The 10875-nt window shown below is 47.5% G+C and overlaps 1 protein-coding gene and 1 long non-coding RNA gene across 6 annotated transcripts in view; one reads left to right on the forward strand and one right to left on the reverse strand.

The window, feature by feature from the left end:
• The window catches only part of RALGAPB (Ral GTPase activating protein non-catalytic subunit beta), a 66968-nt gene extending 65685 nt beyond the window's left edge, over window positions 1–1283 (reverse strand). For 2 of the 5 annotated variants that reach the window (XM_040079673.1, XM_040079669.1), the window contains exon 1: window positions 1118–1250. The gene's annotated coding sequence lies outside the window, so the exon portion shown is untranslated. Of the gene's footprint in view, window positions 1–1117 lie in introns of all 5 variants that reach the window. The other 3 variants (XM_040079672.2, XM_040079671.2, XM_058422662.1) reach the window with 3 other exon arrangements.
• Window positions 1284–1489: 206 nt separating this feature from the next.
• On the forward strand, window positions 1490–10544 carry LOC131378669 (uncharacterized). The gene is made up of 3 exons (XR_009208379.1): window positions 1490–1955; window positions 3164–3304; window positions 10279–10544. It is a non-coding gene; the product is annotated as an uncharacterized LOC131378669 (long non-coding RNA).
• Window positions 10545–10875: the final 331 nt, after the last annotated feature.

Raw genomic sequence — 10875 nt, forward strand, 5'->3', positions numbered from 1 at the left:
CATGAATGTGCAACAGGGAAGGTCAGGTCTCAAACATAAGGTGCCTTTTAAGCCACAGGACTCCTGTCTCACTACCGCCAGCACTTCCAGTTCATGGACCCCATTGCCTCCTTAGTTCCCAGAAACACTGCCTGGCCAAAGCAGGAGGCAGGGCACATGCCATAGAGAAGGCCACTGCCTAGAAGTTGCATACTGTTATAGCTGAAGATGAGCAGAGCCATAGGAAAGCAAAAACATCAGTCAGTTTTGTTATGTTTTGGCTGTTCTGCTTTCAAGCACAATTTCTCAGGACGTCAGTACTACACTGCTTCTCACTATCACTCTCATTTTTAACAGTAGCTTTGAGAAATCTATCTCCCAGGCAGGTCACCTGAGAATTTAGTAAGTTTTCAAACCTCTCATTTGTGCCAAAAACTGTTTAATGAACTTGACCACGAAATACTGCCCTCGACTGAGAAAAAATTTTATGCAACAATTTATTTTAAATTGGCACTTATTCGTCAGTCCAGTTTCTCGTGATGACTCCAAAATGCTCAAGCAGGAAGGTCTCTCTTGCAGGCACGGCCCCCTTACTCCGAGAAGCCTCGCTGCAGTCCACTGTTTGCCAAATAAACAGGATCTACTATCCACTGGGCCGGGAGACAGGGATGAGACAGGGAAAGAAGAATCCCGAGAGCCCGGGAGGCATCAGCGGGCTGTTGGTCGGACTCGGCAGGGAAACAGCGAAACAAACTTCTCCCTCCCTCAGGCCCAACTCCCGCCCGCAGGATCCACACGGGAGGAAGAGCGCGGATACCACCTAACGCTCTTCCCAGGGACCCGAAACGCAGTTCGATCCCGGGGCCGCAGCAGGGGCTGAGAGAGGCCCTAGGCCGCAGGGGGTCACGGAGAGTCGCTCCCGCCCGCCCTGCGGTGGCTCCACGGCACGAGCCAGGCGCGAGGCGCTAGGGGAGCCCTGGGGACAGGCTCGCCCGCCGCTCGCCCCGCTCGGGCCCCGCCGCGGCAGCGCAGAGGTCAGCGCGGCGGAGGCTCCGGGCGGCACCCGCGCCACAGGCCCCGCGGGCGGCGAAGCGGACCGAGCTCGACAGCGCCGTGGCGGGAAGCCCGGCCGTCTTACCTGCGCCGAAATGCCGGCAGACATGTCGGGGCGCGCCGCTCCCTCAGGCCGCCGGCGCCACGGGGCCGCGGCCACACGGGACCGGGAGCGCCGCTCGTAGCGCTCGGCCTACACCCGCTTCCGGCAGTACCACAAAGCGCACGGCGGGGCCATGCCTGCGCATGCGCGATCACGCTAAGCGCGACTCCTGCGCCGGTGGCACCGAATAAGTCGCAGGAACAGGCTGTGCGCATGCGTAGAGCTGCCGCGCCTGGCGCCGCTGTGGTGTTCTTCCTCTTAAAGGGGCCGCGCACGCTGGCCCCGCCCGCACCCCGGGTTGTCCGCGAATCCTGGAGGCTCCGCCATCTCACCCCGGGCGTTGTAACTGGGCCTGCGCGGCTCACCGGGACTGACCGCCCCTGAGCCCTCGGGTGCGAGAAGCTGCTGCCAGGCTCGTCCAGCTTGAGCACCGTGGGCAGCGACCGGAAGCCGCCGGTGCCGTTCCGCTAGCCTGGCTCCGGCTCCTCTTCCACTGCCACCGCGGGGTCTGCAGGACGCTGCTCTCCGGTCCAGACAGCCTGCCCTCAGGCCCCGCTTCTGCTGCGCCCCGGCAGCTGCAGCCCAGCCCGGCTGCGGCTGGGAAGGGACAGCGACAGCATCAGCTCTGTGTCCCCAGGCCGTGTCTCGCCCTTCCCGCGATCTTTATTTCCATGCCGCGTCCATTTGCTGCTCCCCTAGCCCATAGAGCCCATAGTATTGACTGTCTGCAGGTGCTGATAGTACTTAGCTACAGCGACGTGGGTTACCTGGGTTCAAACAGTGTGGGCAGCATGGGTATTCTGCCCCTCTGCCCATTCAGGTGAGACTCCCACCTGCAGAGCTGCCTCCAGCCCCGGGGACCCAGCATAAGAAGGATGTGGAGCTGTTGGACCAAGTCCAAGTCGCCATGGAGATGGTCCCAGGGCTGGAGCCCCTTAGCACTGGAGCCAGGCTGGGAGAACTGGGGGTGTTCACCTGGAGGAGAGAAGGCTCCAGAGAGACCTCAGAGCCCTTTCCAGTGCCTAAAGGGACTCCAGGAAAGCTGGGAAGAGATTTGGGACAAGGGATGGAGAGACAGGACAAGGTGGAATGGCTTCCCATTGCCAAAGGGCAGGGTTAGAATAGATTTCTTTAGTATTTCTTTACTGTGAGGGTAGTAAAACACAATTTTCTCAGAGAAACTGTGGCAGCCCATCCCTGGAAATGTTCAAGGCCACATTTGACAGGGCTTGGAGCAATCTTGTCTAGTGGAAGGTGTTCCTGCTTATTGCAGAAGGCTTGGAATAGATGGCCTTTAAAAACTCCTACTCTCTGGTTCTGTGAAACACAGCCAGTGGAAAAGGCAGCACAGGGCACTCTGCAGGGAGCACTGCCTTGCTCCACAGCCCAGCACTGTTTAAGGACGATATGAGGGCCCGGTGTTATAAATAAGTTCTATTCGAATAATCTATGTTTTAGTTACTTAATTGTTAAGTAATTTCATTAAGATTGTTAATGCTAGTTCTGTATAAAGAATTTGCCTTATTCCTGTTTTAATATTGATTTATCACCTTATTTACTTGTTTGTTAATTAAGAATTCACCTTATTACCTGTATCTCTGCTCCCATTCGCCGGATAGTGTCTGAATATGCAAATAAAAAGAACACTGGAATTCTGGGAACAACTCAAGAAAAAGAGACTCTAAAAAGCAGAAAACTAAAGTAAAATCCAGGACTGCAGTCGCACTTTAGACTAGTGCAAAAGGTACAGGAGTCTGCCGAAGCAGTTTTATTTAGTCGCCGTGACCTGAGAAGGAGTCCCCCATCGCTGGATGACCCCTGATCAGCGACGCGAAACGGACTCCCCAGCAAGGGGAAAAAGCCCGTGAGGGGGGGTGGGAGTCCCCAGCTCTGCTGTGAAGCGAAGCTGTGTGTACCTCCTCCTCCGCGTTGCCAAGAGAGCAAGCAAGCTCTCCCCCAAGGCCAAGCTTGATAATAAAGCAACATACAAAAAGAGCAAGTCTCTGACTCTCTCTCTTTTTTTTCCAGAACAATTTTGGGGGCTCGTCCGGGATCTGGCCACGCCTGAAGAGGGACTGAAGATGGGACGGCCGCTCGCCCTTCGGACCTCCGGGACAGCTGGCGAAGCGGGAGCAGCCTGGGACCGGCAACGAGGAGGAGCGCCGGAGGGTGAGCATTCCGGCAGCGGGTAAAGGAGACGTGCGAATGGGAGTGTGAGAGAGTCGGGGGCTGGCAGCTCGGACCCCTGGAACTGAGTGTGGACCCCTCGGTACTGCGGTTTCGGACCCCCGCGAGGGGGCCGGCCAGGAAAAGGGGGAAGCGAAAGAAACTGGTGAGTGAGGCGTCTCCTTAGGGGCAGAAAGACCCCCACCTGGGCGTGCAGGGGAAAACAGAGTGTGAGTGGCACGCATTAGGGGCAGGTCCCCCCCCGTTAAGAGCTAGAGTAGCCTAGGAGAGTTTGGAATCCCTGGAGGGGCGGGAAAACCGTACCAGGGTTGACAGGGTGTCCCCAGACACTGCGGGTGCCGAGAGCTCATGAGAGTCCCTGCTTCCCAGGACTGAGCCAGACACACCAGAGAGGGTGTGCTGCCGCGGTCTCAGGGAGGAGGCCGTAAACCCATAGCCCGAGGACACCGGGGTGGGGAGTCAGCTTGGAGGCAAGGCGGGCATCCTGCACACACGCACTCATCCCTCTTGCCGAGGCTGCTTCGCTGGGGAGAAGTAGCCAAGCCAGTCCTGGTGGAAGGCAAAGGGGTCGGGCCCTGCTCGGGTTGATCCTTGGAAACAAGGAAGGGATACCCCCCCAGGTAACCCGTGCGGAGTCTTGACCTCTTACCTCCGTTTAAAAAAGTGAAGAGGGGAACGGTACTAGTGACAGGGCAGTCTAGTCCGGGGTTCGGACTGAAGGTGTCCGGCCCGGCGGGGGCTAAGGCGTGGGAAGGCCCTGAGGCCCGGAAGGGGATGCTAGTACTAGGGACCCTGTTGTGCGCCACAAAGCGTGTCCAGAGTCTCAGGGGTGAGGCAAGGCGCGGGGCTACATAGGAGGTGAGGTCATTAGGACTCACCTCAAAGGGGTCAGAAGAGAGTCTGAGCCCCTGGTGTGAGTAAAGTGTGAGCGTCCAAGAAAGTGAAGAAGGTTAGAGAAAGTGAGTAGAAAGAGAGAGTTTGTTCCCTAAATGAAAGCAAAAGTGTAGGAAAAAGTAGAAAAGCATAAAGTTTAGAAGTTTTTGTTGAAGTGTTCAAGAATTAAGTCAGGAGATTTGAAGCAGAGTGAGAAAGGCCGAAGAATTTTTTTTTTTTTTTTTTGCTTAAAAACCTGTGTTGCCCATCAGTAGAGGGCACCTTTGAATTTTTTTTTTCCAGTTTAAAGAAAATGGGACAGTGTACTAGTAAGAAAAAGAAATCTGAAAAGGAAAATAACAAAGTGAAGAGTATTCCACCTGGTAGTCCCTTAGAACAACTTTTAGCTAAATGGGTTTCTTTAGAAGCCACAAAAGGATTAGATCAGGTTAAAATGGTGTTTTATTGCACAGAAGTCTGGCCAAAATTAAAATTACCAGGAGAGTGGCCATGGTTTGGAACACATGATGAGTGGATGTGCTATCAGTTAAATCAGTACCTAAGAACTCAAGAAGATCCAGATGTAAATCAATTAGCCTATGCTGCTTGTTGGCAAAAGAGAGCCACAAGTAAAGAGAATATAAAAGTCTGCAAATTAAAAGAAAAAGAAAAGTGTGAAAGAAAGGAAGAGAAAGAGGAAAGGAAAACTAATCAAAGATGGGACCCTCTAGACCATTTACCCCCTCCAATTTACCCAGAAGTGCCCCAAGTCCCTCAAAATCCTGTCCCAGTTCCCCTACTAACTTCCCCGAGTCAAACTCAAACTCCTTCAGAACCCTCTCTTCCTCTTCCCCCAGTGGTTCCATCATCACCCCTCCTTAACACCCCTTCTCCTCAATCCTTAGTACCTTCTCCCCCTTCTCTCCCAACAGCCCCTTTGCCACCTCCTTCCAATAGTCAAGGTTCTTTAGCCCCAGTTATAACCCCTTCAGTTTCCCAAAACACAACCTCTTCCCTAGCCCCCCTTCCTCCCACAGTACAATCCTCTGCTTCTCCTCCTACAAATTTTACTACCTCCCCCTCACCTACAGTAATTCCTCTGCCACCCCCTAATTGGGAGTTAACCAAAACCCCTACAGACTCCCATGAGTCATCCCATTCTCCTGGAAATCCCCAGGCATTCCTAACCCGGACAGTGTTATCTGTTGATAACGTAAGTGAAGGACCCTATTGTAACACCAGGTCAAAAGCCTTAAAGCCAGAAAGACTTTTTCCCCTCAGAGAAGTGCCTATGGGAGGAGTGATTGGAGGGGTAGGATTTGTAAATGCCCCATTAACAGCCTCTGAAGTAAGAGGATTTAAGAAAGAGTTAGGAAATTTAGTTGAAGATCCCATAGGTATTGCCACACAGGTAGACCAATTCCTTGGACCCAATGTTTATACCTGGGGAGAGTTAAATTCTATATTAAACATCTTGTTCTCCCCTGAGGAAATACGAATGATCAGAACAGCAAGTATCAGAATCTGGGAAAGGGAAAATAGGTTAGGGCCACCTGGAGATCATAAATTACCGATAGCTGACCCGGGGTGGGACCCAAATCAAGAAGAAGAAAGACAAAATATGAGAGACTATAGGTCCTTGATAGTAAGAGGCATAAGGGAATCTGTCCCCAGAGGGAATAATACTAAATTAGCTTTTGATGGGTCCCAAGAAAAAGATGAGACTCCTGCCACTTGGCTAAACCGATTAAAAAGAAATTTTCAATTATATTCAAGCATAGACCCTGATAGTCCTGAAGGACAAGTAATTCTAAAAGTGCAGTTTGTAACAAAGTCATGGCCAGATATACGGAGAAAATTAGAAAAAATTGAAGATTGGCAGGAGAAAAGTATTAATGAATTATTAAAGGAAGCCTTAAAAGTTTACTTGAGGAGAGAAGAAGAAAAAGCTAGAGCCAAGGCTCGCATTATGGTAGCTGTAGCAAGAGAAAGTACTGGAGTAGCAGAAAACCAGAGAAACTCCTCTTTGAAATCTAGTGAGGGAGTACCAAGACCCTCATTTAAAGAACCAAAGTCACCCATAGTACCACCATGGGTAAATTTAAAAAGAAGTAACTCAGGAGAGAATAGAACTTGTTATTACTGTGGTGAAATAGGGCATTTAAAAAGGGACTGTAAGAAATTATCCCTTGATGAAGCTATTGCAAGGGAGCAAGATGCCCTGGAGAGGGTGCTGAAAGGGGAGGATTAGGGGTGTCAGAGGCTCTATAAAATAGGGGACCCCATGGAACAACAAGATGAGCCTCTAGTAAACTTTGATGTGGGGCCCCGAAGTGAAGAATATGAATTCTTAGTAGACACAGGAGCTGGTAGGTCAAGTTTAAGGAAATTACCAACAGGGGTAACAATCGGGACAAAAACTTGTGAAGTGTTAGGGGCTGAAGGGAGGCCCTTTCGAGCATTAATAATTGAAGGAGTAGAGATAAAAGGGAACTCAAAGTATTGTGCATCTGATTTTCTTTATTTACCACATACAGAAACCAATTTACTAGGCAGAGACTTACAAGTGCAGCTCGGAGTAGTAGTTATCCCAAAAGATGGAAAAATGGTTGTGCATATCATGAAACTGACCCAAGGGGATATACAAGAGATAAATCCAGAAGTGTGGGCTACAGAGGGAAAGTATGGGTGTTTAGATATCCCTCCCATTAAGATAGAAATGCAAAAAGATACCCCTGCCATCAGAGTCAAGCAACACCCAATGTCACCTGAAGGAAAGAAAGGGCTAGCTTCAGTAATTGAGCATCTTTTAAAAGAGAATATCCTAGAACCCTGTATGTCCCCTGTCCTGGTTTGGGACAAATTTGGGAGAAAACCCCTGTATAGGATCCCTCTAAGGAAGCAAGCCCACGTGGCCCCTCCCTCCAACCGGTCCGGAAAAAAAAACAAAACCCTCTTTGGAGAAAAGTGGAAAAAACTATTTTACTAAACAAATGAAGTGCATACAAGTATAAAGAATGAATAGCATGAAACAATAAAACCTCTCCTTCTGAAGTGAGATGGCAAATTGAGAAAGTCCTTGCCGTGGGTGTAGCTCGGCTCTCTCTCTCAGCATCTCCTCAGTCCCAGTCCCTCCGGCGCTGCTGGAAAATGCCGAGGTCCAGGCCCCGGTGGGCCGCAGGTGCAGCCCCCCAGTGCTCCCCTGGGTTTTCAGTCCAGAGCAGGTTTAAACAGTTCCAAGAAAAAGGAAAAAAAAACAGTCCAGGGAAATTCTCTGCCCTACCTAGCTGAAACTAACTAAAAGCAAAGAAAAAAAATCTCTGTCCTGCAGTCTCTCCAAGCCTCCGCCGAACACGCTGTCCGCAGAAGAATGTGTAGGAGTCAGGCAGTTTTCTCAAAACAAACTCCGCGCTTCTCCTTGCTCTTAGAACCAGTCTTAAAGGCACAGGACTCAATATACAGCACAAACAGAACAGACAATTGGGGATACAGGCATCATAAAGTTACCCTAGGACATCCCCTCATAACACCCCTATATTGGCCATAAAGAAAGATGAGGGAAAGTTTAGATTAGTCCAAGATTTGAGAGAAATTAATAAAAGAACTATTGCTCGACACCCAGTAGTACCTAACCCCTATACCTTGCTGAGTAAAATTCCAAGAGAGCATACCTGGTTCACAGTGATAGACTTAAAGGATGCTTTTTGGGCGTGTCCCCTAGCAGAAGAGTGTAGGGATTGGTTCGCCTTTGAATGGGAACATCCAGACAGGGGAAGAAAACAACAGCTAAGGTGGACACGGTTACCGCAGGGATATACGGAATCGCCAAATATCTTCGGACAGGCCCTAGAGACATTATTAGAACAGTTTAGTCCCACAGAAGGAGTTCAAATTTTGCAATATGTAGATGATTTATTAATATCAGGGGAGACAGAAAAAGAAGTTAAAAATGTAAGTATTCAACTTCTAAACTTTTTTGGAGAAAAGGGGTTAAAAGTATCTCAAAGTAAACTACAGTTTGTAGAAACTGAAGTCACTTATTTAGGACACATAATTGGAAAGGGGAGTAAAAGGTTAAGCCCTGCAAGAATTTCAGGAATAGTATCTATATCACCTCCAAAAACTAAGAGAGACATAAGGAAACTTCTAGGCCTGTTTGGATACTGCAAGCACTGGATAGATAAGTACACTCAAGGGGTCAAATTTCTTTATGATAAATTAATAGACCAGGAACCAATGAATTGGACAGAGAGTGACGAGAAGCAGCTACAAGATCTAAAAGAGAAATTATCCTCAGCACCAGTTTTAAGCTTACCAGATCTTAAAAAGGAGTTTGATTTGTTTGTAAACACCGAGAAAGGAATAGCATATGGAGTTTTAACCCAAGAATGGGGAGGATACCGAAAGCCTGTAGCATTTTTATCAAAACTATTAGATCCAGTTGCCAGGGGATGGCCAGCTTGCCTCCAAGCAGTCGCAGCTGCAGCTATTTTGATAGAAGAAGCTCAAAAGTTAACATTACAGGGAAAGATAAAGATACATACTCCACATGATTTGAAAACAATCTTAAGCCAGAGAGCTCAAAAGTGGCTCACAGATTCTAGAATCCTAAAATATGAAATTATACTAATAAATACAGATAACCTAGAACTAACAACATCAAAAAGCTTAAATCCAGCCCAGTTTCTCTCTGGCGAGCCCACTGAAGAGATAGAACACCATTGCCTAGAACTCATTGATATGCAGACAAAAGTGAGAGAAGATTTAGAAGACACACCCCTCCCATATGGGAGAGTATTGTTCACAGATGGGTCATCCCGAGTGGTGGAAGGGAAAAGAACATCCGGATACTCTGTGATTGAGGGAGAGAAAATGGAAGTCTTAGAAAAGGGAAAGTTACCAAGTAATTGGTCAGCGCAGTGCTGTGAAATATATGCACTAAAGAGAGGGCTAGACTTACTTAAAGATGACCGAGGGACCATTTACACAGACTCTAGATATGCCTTTGGTATTGTGCACACATTTGGGAAAATTTGGGAAGGACGGGGATACTTGAATTCAAAAGGGAAAGACTTAATACACACAGAATTAATAAAGTCAGTGTTAAAATCTTTACAAAAACCAGTAGAAATTGCAGTAGTTCACATAAAAGGGCATCAAAAGGGAAATATGCCCGAGATAAGGGGAAACCAGTTAGCTGAAAAAACAGCCAGAGAGGCAGCTTTAGAACCAGGAGAACCAGTAAAAATCCTCAAATTAGAGGAAATACCAAGAAAAGAAAAAGAAGAGATAGAGCAGGTGTTTAGTGAAAAAGAGCAGAAAGCAATAAAAGAATTAGGATTACACCAGGGGGAACACGGAGTGTGGTTAACAGCTGACGGACGGAAATTTTTGAATAAAGCCCAAAAAAAACTTACAGAAATACATGATTTAACCCACTGGGGAACCCAGGGGTTATGTGACCATTTCCTAAGGGAAAACCTATGTATTGGAGTACTCAAATTAGCAAAAGCAGTTACTCAAGGATGTATAATATGTCAGAAAATAAATCAAAAAGTTATGAGGAAGACTGAGCCTGGAGGGAGGGAGTTAGCCTTAAGGCCCTTCCAGAATGTGCAAATTGATTTTACTGAGATGCCCCCTGTTCAAGGTTACAAACACTTGTTAGTGATCATAGATCACCTTACCCACTGGGTAGAAGCATTCCCTACAAAAAGAGAAACAGCAGAAGTAGTAACAAAAATAATATTAGAAGATATCCTTCCTCGGTATGGGCTGATAAATAATATTGATTCAGATAGAGGGCCACATTTCACAGCACAAATTCTACAGCAGGTAACACAAGCCTTAGGGATAAAATGGAGGTTACACACCCCATGGCATCCCCAAAGCTCAGGCAGAGTAGAAAGAATGAACAAGACCATTAAAAATGTACTAACTAAACTAATAGCAGAAACTCAACTAAATTGGCTTAAATGCTTACCCCTAGCATTATTACGAATCAGAACACAGCCACGAGCAGATCTAGGAGTGTCACCATACGAAATGTTATTCGGGCTTCCCTTTTTGTTATCTCCTTATAGTTCTAAAGACTACCTGGAAGGAGAGGAAGTCACTAGAAAATATCTAAAAACCATTGGACAAACCCTAGAAAATCTCAGAAAGAAAGGCTATCTTCCTCAAACTTCCCCTTGGGATGCAAATGTGCATAATATCAATCCTGGAGATTGGGTATTGATCAAAACATGGACTAATACCCCGCTGACCCTGAAGTTTGAAGGTCCCTACCAAGTACTGTTAACAACTCACACAGCAATGTGCACTAAAGAATAAGGATGGACCCACATCACCAGAGTTAAAGGGCCAGTACCCCCTCCTGGAGAGAACCCGAGTTCAGCACCCTCACCGGATGAAACCGAGTGGACAGTAACACCACACCCGAAAGACTTGAAATTAACCTTTAAAAAGAAATAAGAGATAACAGAGACTGTGAAAACCTTTTTTTTCAGTTGCTTCTCCCCAAATCAGTAGACTCAAAAAAAAAAAAAAAAAAAAAAAAAAAGGGGGGGGGGGGGCACAATAAGAGTTAATTTATGTAAACCTAAATTAGTTTCTTTTGTAATTAGCAATTTAAGTAGCAATTTAAATAAGTTTAAGTAATAGATATATTAAAAAGGAGT

Source organism: Hirundo rustica, chromosome 16, assembly GCF_015227805.2.
Source record: "Hirundo rustica isolate bHirRus1 chromosome 16, bHirRus1.pri.v3, whole genome shotgun sequence".
NCBI lineage: Eukaryota > Metazoa > Chordata > Aves > Passeriformes > Hirundinidae > Hirundo > Hirundo rustica.